Source organism: Amblyraja radiata, chromosome 18, assembly GCF_010909765.2.
Source record: "Amblyraja radiata isolate CabotCenter1 chromosome 18, sAmbRad1.1.pri, whole genome shotgun sequence".
In the NCBI taxonomy this organism is placed as follows: domain Eukaryota; kingdom Metazoa; phylum Chordata; class Chondrichthyes; order Rajiformes; family Rajidae; genus Amblyraja; species Amblyraja radiata.
In genome coordinates, this window is record NC_045973.1 from 20251486 (window position 1) to 20261754 (window position 10269).

The window sequence follows — 10269 nt, forward strand, 5'->3', positions numbered from 1 at the left end:
TATCAATTTCACAGCATTTCAGGCAGAGTGACAAATAATCTCCGTAATCTTCTCAGGGGCGCTGATGTGCTTTCTTTATAATTGCATCAGTGTGCTAGGTCCAGGAAAGATCGTCGGAAATATGCATGCCCAGGAATTTGAAGTTTTTGACTCTCCACCATCACCATGATATAAACAGGATTGTGGCTCCTCAACCTTCCTCTTCAAAGCTGTAGAAGCAAATACAATGACAACTTTTAAAATACATTTGGTCAGGTATATGGTTGGGAATGGTTTAGAGGCTATGGGCTGTGCAGGCAAATGGGACTCGCCCAGTATTTTCAATTTAGTTGGCGAGAATAAAGTAGGCTGGAGGGCCTGTTTCTGTGCTGCATAATTCCACGACTTTACGACTTTTTGAGTTTGTAAAATAAACCAGCAAATCGCACTGGTTTTAGTTCTTTGACAAACTTTGTGTCTCATATTTTACTACACATTAAATTCCATTAAATTAAATTACATTTTACTGCAAATTAACTTCAATGTGGCAAGCTCTATTATGTGATAATTTATCAAATAGCTTTTGAAATGTCAAATACAAAACACCATTATTCTCATCAACCATTATTATCATCCATTATGTCATCAAAAAACTCCATCAAGTTAGTCAAACATAATTTTCCTTCAACAAGCATTTTTTTGCCATTTATTAATCATGCATTTGCGTGGCAATTGTCTTGTATTGTGTCTGAGAGATCCCCCCACCCCCACACAACATTACTAACCCATTGCTTCTTTGCATACACAGATTGATTTTTGTAAAGTTATATATTTTATTTCTGATTGCAACACACAACCATTTGTGTTGCGAGAGTACAAAATTAAAATCACTTTTATTCAATAGAAAAAAGCCATCAAATCAGAAATGGTTCATTCGATAGAAAATGGAGTTGGAAAAATGTTTGTGGACAAGGTGTCTCGTGAGTTACTAAGTAAGCATAGAATCATCCACTCGTAAGTCTGGCTAGCTCTTAGCATCATTTGAAAGGATCCAAAGTTAAGACAACACTGAAATGGAACGAAGGAAAAAACACAGCTCTGTTTGTCAAATATTTAATGTCAGATGTACAGAGAAAATGTTGCCCGCGGTAATATCTTTGCCCATAGATTTTTGAAAGCTTTGCTAATGGACCAGGTTGAAAGGACAAATAAAGACACAGAGGTCTGGAGTTACGCAATGGGCCAGGCAGCATCTCTGGAGAATATAGATGGTGATGTGGGTCCAGACCACCCTTCCTCGGACCAATAGTGTGGTGGTGGGGGGGGGGGGGGGGGGGGGGGGGGGGGGGGGGGGGGGGGGGGGGGGGGGGGAAGAGAGGAGGGGCAGGATAAAGACTGACAAGTCATAGGTTGATATAGGTGAGGGGGATATTTGATAGGCAGGTAGTCGGACAAAGACCAGAGATGAAAATATAGACAAAATTAGACAAAAAGATTGAAGAGTTGTAAATTGTGAAACGAGGAATTAATGTAGGTGGAGGGGGAGGGGAAGCAAGCAAATGTGTGTAAGTCCTGGTGGGGCATAGGGGAGGGATGAAAAGAAAGGGGAGGTGGGAGCAGAAGGGGAGGGGTGAGTTTAAAATTACCTAATATTACAGAACTCAACTTTCACATTGCTGTGCTGCAAACCACCCAAGTGGAACACGGGGCACCATTCCTCCTGCTTGCGTATGGCCCCACTCTGGCAACGGAGGAGGTCCAGGACAGAAAGGTCAGTATGGGAATGGGAACAGGATGCAAAATGTCTAGCAACCGGAAGATCCAGCAGGACCCAATGGACCAAGTTCAGCGAAACAAATGCCGAGTCTCCCCGATGTACAGGATGCCACATCGGGAACACCGGAGTAGATGAAGTTGGAAGTGAACCAACATCACCGTATTTTATCTAATGTTCTAATTTCTGTTCCTGCAAAATCATTGTGTGAACATTGGCTCCCACATTTCCTCAGTTACAATAGCAACCACAACTGAACAGCACTTCACTGAATCATTTCATGTGCCAAAATGTTTTATCCTGCAAAAGTATTTATTTAGCATTATTATATGCAGTATCAAAGTGTCCAAGAATCATATTACTACATTCCTTTACCGTTTACCAATCAGTTTTCAGACTATTGCAATATAAAAGTGGAACTGTCAACTGTATGGAATGGTGTTCCATATGCTGAGACACTACTCTGTGCAATGAAAAGTACTCAAGGCACAATCGGATTTTTGTCTATGCATGGACCGTGTCCTAAGTAAACACAGGCACTACGCTATTTAAGGAATAGTGTTTCTCTGCAATACATCAGACTTCCAGTCAGAAAAACACCCATCAATCACTGCCCTCTGACACCTATCACCAAAGCAATTTTGGGTCTGGTTTGCCAACACTGCTCGGATTCCTTGTGCCTTAACCTTCTGTACCATCCTACCATGCAGAACTTTGCTTTAGGCCTTACTGAAGTCCATGTTAACCACGTCTACCACTCTGCCTTAATCAATGACCTTCTCAACAACACTCAGTCAGATAGATGTGTGAGGCATGATCTCCCCTACACATAGCAAGAGCACAACTTAACAGGACTCCACAGAAGGATTCTTGTGCCCTGACTGGACGTTTGTTATACAACGGCACCTCTTCACGAAGGAAGACACAAACAATCTCCCTGATGTACTAGTGGCCAGAGGATCCAGGGTGACGGAGGAACTGTAAATTCACATTAGGCAGGAAATGGTGTTGGGTAGACTGATGGGACTGAAGGCTGATAAATCCCCAGGGCTTGATGGTCTGCATCCCAGAGTAATTAAGGAAGTGACTCTAGAAATCATGGACCCATTGGTGATCATTTCCCAATGTTCTATAGATTCAGGATCAGTTCCTGTGGATTGGAGGGTAGCTAATGTTATCCCACTTTTTAAGAAAGGCAGGAGAGAGAAAACGGAATTATAGATCAGTTAGCCTGGCATCGGTGGTGGGGAAGATGCTGGAGTCAATCATAAAAGATGAAATAGCGGCACATTTGGATAGCCATAGCAGGATCGGTCCGAATCAGCATGGATTTACGAAGCGTAATTTGCGAGCCAAGGACGCGTAAGTGGGACAGGCCCTTTAGATAGAGTGAAGGGATATGGGGAAAGGCAGGAACGGGGTACTGATTGTGGATGATCAGCCATGATCACAGTGAATGGCGGTGCTGGCTCGAAAGAATGGCTTACCCCTGCACCTAATGATTATTGTCTATTGTCTAATCCTATTTCATTCTCCCCGCATTCTTGCCTACTCCACCAGATTCTACTCCTCACTTATGCAATTGAGGCAATTTATGGTGGCCAATTAACCTACTTAGGATGGGGGATGAAACCAGAGCACGAGGAGGAAACCCACATAATCACAAGAAAACAAGCATATTCCACGCTGGTCTAAGGTCAGGACTGAACCCAGGTCTCTGGAACATGAGTCACTCTATTAGCTGCACTGGCATGCAGTCTATAATTAGTGGGTTTATTTTGCATTTAAGACACTAGTTTCTCACTAAACATTGTCCCTCTCAAACCGCATTCAAAGTTCTGTCATGTTTTATTCAGTAGTTAGTGCTGTACATCATGACAGAAACTGCACTATCCTAAACAATAAGCAAGGAAGTTGCAAATGGGTTCACGTCATACTCTAGGCGTGCAAGCACCATTGGTATATTTACTGACCACTTTAACATTGCCTCTAATGTTAGAATAGGCTGGAGGATGTGGGAGCTGATTAATCTGGAAGGCATTGTTGGGAATGTGGGTAGAATAAAATGTTATTAGTGTGGAAGTAAGGTAAATGGGTGCTTGATGGTAATTTAGACTATGCCAGATGACTCTGTGACTTTGCGCATCAGATACCATAGATCAGACACCATATCCCTGTCTATCCAGCCAAGGAAGCCTGGAAGCACAATCGATAGCTCTTCCCAGCTGAGCTCACAGAAAGCTGTAGGTCACGATCAACAAAAAAAACATTCAAAGCTTTGACATCGCTTCCCCAGGCTCCCTCCTGCTGCATAAATGATTACCTCTATGGTGCAAAAGTGCCGATGATCACAAACTGTTGGAGGGCAGACTGGAAATGTTCTCTCTCTCTTATCTAACAGCAGAACTAAAGTTAGCAGAAAAGCAAAAAAGCTTATGCTTTTTATACTTTTAATGCATTAAAAAGTAAACACTACTAAGAGCAAATTATGTCAGGGCTGTCAACAGCAGGTGATGTTTGGATGGATAATGGAGACTGAAAACCCAATGGCAAAATAGAGGGTGCACATTTATTCTGTAGAGACTTGCCAAAGCAGGACATATTTTTAAACCAAAGTGAATAATTGACTCATTTGCAGTGGCAGTCAGCATACTGAAGGGAAAAAAAGATGTGTTTTCAAGCTTGGTGCGAATTACAGACAAGCAAGAATCAGTCATAAATCTGTTTAATATTTTCGAAGCCATTACTCACTTAGCATTTATGTTCTGACTGCATTTCAAACGGTCAATTGTGAAAGTCAGCCCCTGCTGAACTAATATTAGACAAAATAGTTTTTCCCTTTCAAAATAACCACACCCATCAACAACAATCTTGCTAACAGTCCAAAATGGAAGTTTACTACACTTTGCACAAGTATCAGAAAATTAAAAACACCTGTATAAGTGTTTCCTGCAGTAACAGTCCTTAAAGCTTTTCTGAGTTTAATGTTAATGTGTAGCTCCCTACTATTCAACTCTGTGGGATAGAAACATAGAAACATAGAAAATTGGTGCCATTCGGCCGTTCAAACCAGCACTGCCATTCAATATCATCATGGTTGATCATCCAAAATCAGTACCCCGTTCCTGCTTTCTCCCAAAATCCCTTTATTCCGTACAGATATTTTCTGTACTTACGTACAGAGTTTTTACAGATGTCCTGAAATTTAAAAGAGAGCATTACCTGATATTTTTTTTTAAATGATAAAATTGTTGATTTGAAGCAGGAACCCCAAAGACCGGAGAGCCGAGGAGGGGGGCACTAGCGATGACGGACTCTTCCATTGAGCCTTCCGTTGACAGGACGATCTTGGGGTGATTCTTCAGTAAGTGTCTACTTTGAAATTTCTTGAAACCCGATTATAAAACTTACATTTTGCAACTTTGAATGTTGTTTCACATAGATGAACATCTCTACTATGGGAAACATATGTTTGGCGCAATCTTTTAGAGAATTTAATTCATTTTTTCCTCTACTTTTTCCAGGTTGCCCATTGCATTCAGTCATTTCCGTCGCATTTTTATGATGAACAACACTAAAATATAACTGATTTAAGAATATAAAATCAAATTTTAGTTGCAGTCATCAAATTATAGAGTATCTTCCTCAAATAAACCACCAAAATTTCAGTCTAATGTATTGAGTTTAATCCTTCGTAACAGTTTACTGCCGAAAAAAGTGGAGATTTTCAGCAAGAATGGTAACCGTCACATAACTTTTCACTAACTTCCTCTAAAACAATTTTAACTTCAGATGAATAGGCAGAAGCATACTGCTCATTTATCAATTACAATTCATATTTATGGTCATTGTTGTATTATTTTACACATTATGAGCATAAAATACACATGTGACGGGCATGACACAGTGTGATGGAAATGATTAAGTCCGGGTGTGTCACGTGACGGAGATGACTATAGGGTGATTCTTCAGTAGCTGTCGACTTTGGACTATACTGCCCACAATGAATCACTGCCTACACTTCAAAGGTACCTGTGTGGCTGGAAAGTACATTGAACTCTCCCAAGCTACAGAAGTACAATTCTGTCTTTTAAAAAATAACTGTCATTATTTAAGGGACATGATCCAAAGCAAGATAGTTTAGTTTCATTTTGTTTATTGTCACGTGTACCGAGGTACAGTGAAAAGCTTTTTGTTGTATGCTAACTAGTCCGCCAAAAGACAACACATGATTACAATGATTACAGTCGAACCATACACAGTGTACAGATACATGATAAAGGGTATAACATTTAGTGCAAGATAAAGTCCAATAAATGATGGTTCGAGGTAGATAGTAGCTCAGGACTGCTCTCTAATAGTTGATAGAATGGCTCATAACAGATTTCTGCCAATGCCTTATAACAGCTGTGAAAAATCTGTCCCTGAATCAGGAGGTGTGCGTTTCACACTTCTATACCTCTTGCCTGAGGGGAGAAGAGGGAGTGATCAGGGTGAGACTCATCCTTAATTACTATTGAGAAAAGGACTTCACTGGCCTTTCTCTTCATATGCACTACCCTGCAGAATTCTCTTTGCTTTTCCTGTAACTGTGGAGAGCATCTTGTGACATTTGAAGGTTATTCTGAGATCAACACAAATGCCAATAAAATGCAATACTCTTTCCTGTTGATCCATAAAATCCATCATGGAATGCGGCAGAGTTACAACATCAATGATGTAGCATTGGCACACTTGGCTGGTAATTCAATTATTTTAATCTGCTTTCTTTCCAATGTTATTCAACTGTAAAATTGACATATTTGTTGGCAATAAACAGGATAATATTTATATTTGAACAACCCCATTTAACTCTGAAGATTTGACCAGGGAATTTCAGTCTTTTGATAACATTCTGACCCCAAAGTTATATCTGTGCCGGCGCCTCATGGGATAATGCCATTCCTTGCATAGTATTCCTGTTCTCGTGTTTTGGGAAACCCGGCCTCTAAATTGCTATTCGGCGCTCCCAGAATAAAATGATCTGACATCCTTCAGTGCCAAACTGGGATACCTGTGAGATAAGTAAATATTTAAGTGCATTGCTAACGTCAGTGCACCGAATACATCATCTCCCCATAAAAGACCTCTCTCCAGCCCATCCGAATCTACCATCCGATTTCTGCCAATGTTTGATGCCAACTCCCCCTCCTCGATTACTGATACAAAATATTGCCCTGACTTCCTCATAACTAATTGCTAAAGCAAACAACACAGGAACTGCTTCCCAAGGCAAGTTCCAATGAATGGGAATGCAAGAGAGAGGTGGGTTCAAACCCCCACCTCCCACGACCCCCACCATTGGAATCATCAACAAAAGGCGCTTCCTCAAGAAAGCACAGCTATCATCAAGGACCTGCACCTTCCAGATAAACCTCTCATCTCACTGCAAGTGTTGGGCAGGGGGTACAGAGGCCTGATGTTGTACACTATCTTGTTCAGTCACAATTACTTTCCTACAACTATCAGGTTCTTGAAAGACTCATAAAACCCTAGCCCTACCTTGGCAATGGAAACTGTGGGCTGCCTCTTGCACTTCCATTGAGTTGTTTTTTCTCCAATTGTAGTTTGCACTAATGTCTCTTTTTTTTCTGGTTTTGTTTTTTCTTTTTACTCTCTTGCTGAATTCATGAGTAAACAATATATAAATTACATATAATTTATGTTTGTGTGTACTATGAGTCTGTGTGAATGTGGTGTTGCTGCTCCAAGCAAGATTTTCATTGTACTGTACCTGCATCTCACTGTAAACTCAACTTGAAATGTGGATTTCTCCCCACCCTCCCTGATTTGCAATGCAGAATTTTGTACTTTCCTTTCCCCCCCCCCAATTTCCAACACTCTGAATGCCATCATTTCATCAAATTCAGTTCTTCCCACTGATTCACAAGTAGAATGCTGGGCCTTCTCCCTCCCCACTGATTGCCGAAGTTGAATTTCAGTCTTATTCTCTACCGCCACCTCCCCCCCCCTCTATTTCCCATTGCAGAATTATTCCCCATTGCAGAATTCTGAACCATGCCCACTGATTCAAAACAGATTTCCAGTCCTTCTCACTGAATCCTAATGCAGAAATCCAGCCCTTCCGTCCTAGCCCAGTTCCCAGTGAAGAATACCAGTACTTTCCCACCGAACTGTTGTGATGAACTGCCACGGCCTTTTGACTGAGGTTTCATGAGAATGAACCTAATTACCCCTGGTCAGTGATCATAAATGTGTCCAGACATAGCGGGGGGGAACAAAATGATTCTATGCCAGGAAGACTCTCACTCTCTCCTAGCAAGCTAGCTGATGGTTCATCTAAATCAAGCCATCGTAAAGTCATTGATTTATGGTGAACCCATTTTACGATGCTGGCGAAGACCAGTTGAGCCCCGAGAGAGTGCTGTACAATCTGAACTATTGCATATTTGAACAAACCTGGCTTCTGCTGCCTCGTATTTAACACACTGCATCTTGGCTCTCTATTCTTGGTGAGGTCTAGTTCTGCATTAATTTATTGACTCTCCAACCACTTTTCCTCATCATGTGGACGTCATAATGGAGTCACCAACTGCAAGAATCAAGTTGTGGCGAGAACGCTAAACATTTGCCTGACTGTGGAGCAACAGTGTCAAACCTATCGAATCTATCAGACCTGTCCACTCAGTCAACATCTACGTTTGGGCTTGATGACTTTCAATACTTCTCTTCAGATTTATAGAGCCATTTGATAAAGTCTAGTTATGTTGTTCCTCGTGGTCAGAAAAGCGGCAAATCCTCTGACATTTATCACTGGGCCCAAATGGAAAGGACAGGTCCTGTCTTCCCACCAGAGGCAAGTGTAAGTGGCTGATCTCATCGGATGCCATTGAGTGAAGGTGAAGAAAGAGAAAATGCAAAGTTAACTTTACTAAAGTAAACTAAACACAACACAAAGGCAGAGAGGCAGGTGGATGACGATGACAATACAGCGAAGAAATGGGTGGAGTGGAAGATTCCAACCTTTTCTTCTCGTCAGTTGCAGTTGCAGCTTCCTTGATTTAGCAGATCCCAAAATGTGAACAGCCCTTGGAATGGGTTAACCATACCGTGAGCGACATTTTGCATCAGGAAACAATAAAAGCCCTAAACTCAATCTCGACGGGCAATCTTGGTCTCAGCAGGAGAATTCTGCTGGCTCTTAAATGGCCCCGACTCTCCGAGCGCAAGCCATTACCGAGAGATTAGTTATTTGGGGTGGAGGGAGTTGCGGCAAGTTCATTTATCACCACAGTAAATTCAGTTGTAACTTTAATCCTGCTGTGGGGATCAACATTTCCAAATGTTATTTTCTCCAAGCGGAAAGCAGTCGTTCCACAAAACGCAGTTGAGAAATTAACATCACATGAGTCTCAGAGGTGGCATTCCAATATCTGTAGAGACTTTGGAGAAGGAATTTCCTGACTTAGAGTTATAAAAGAAGTCATCAAAAGAAGCTAAGCTCCTTTGACCTCTACATTCCTATGCTTTGATGCTTTGATCCTCCTGGAGGCATGTCTGGAATAACAAAGCGGGTAGACCTGATCCAAGATGCTGCGCCGACCTCTTCCCTACTACTGAGGTAGAACTTACCAGGTTGGCTGTGGGATATCGCGCTGCACGGAAGTGCTCAGGTTTCTTATGAGTCGGAGCTGTGTTCTTCCTATTCCGTGGCAGTGTTTCAAACCGCAATCCCACCCCCGCTGCCTCTATGTCTAGATGGCTGCCTTGTGTTCCCACATTCTAGGGTGGAGTTGCCACTAATATGATGGACATTGAATCATTCATTTGGCTCAATAATGCAGACATTTACCAATTTGCATGTTTTCACATGAATGTGTGCAGGCATATGCACGAGTCTGTAGCTGGATCCATCTTCGCTGTGTAAAGGACCATAAAACTCGCAATCTCCAAAGATTCCTCTTGGAAAGTAAAACACAATGTTTTAAATAAACGATTTCAGCCCTAATTCTTTAACTGATGCGGTCTGAACTGTGGAATTTTCCCAGCATTTTTTGTTTTAATTTCCGATTTCTAATCTAGATTAGTTTAGAGATACAGCACAGAAACAGGCCGTACGGCCCACCAAGCCCGCACCGACCAGCAATCCCTGCACACTAGCACTATCCTACACACATTCGGAACAATTTACATTTATACCAAGCCAATTAACCTACAAACCAGTACGTCTTTGGAGGGTGGGAGGAAACCGAAGATCTCAGAGAAAACCCACGCAGGTCACGGGGAGAACGTACAAACTCCGTACAGACAAGCACCCATAGAGGGGATCGAACCCGAGTCACCGGCATTGTATGCGCTGTAAGGCAGCAGCTCTACCATTGGGCCACCGTGCTGGCGGTTTTATTTTTGTTTTGAAAGCTTCCTCTTGCAGCACTGAAGAAGGGTCTCGATCCAAAGCGTCACCTATTCCTTCGCTCCAAAGATGCTACCTAACCCGCTGACTTTCTCCAGCATTT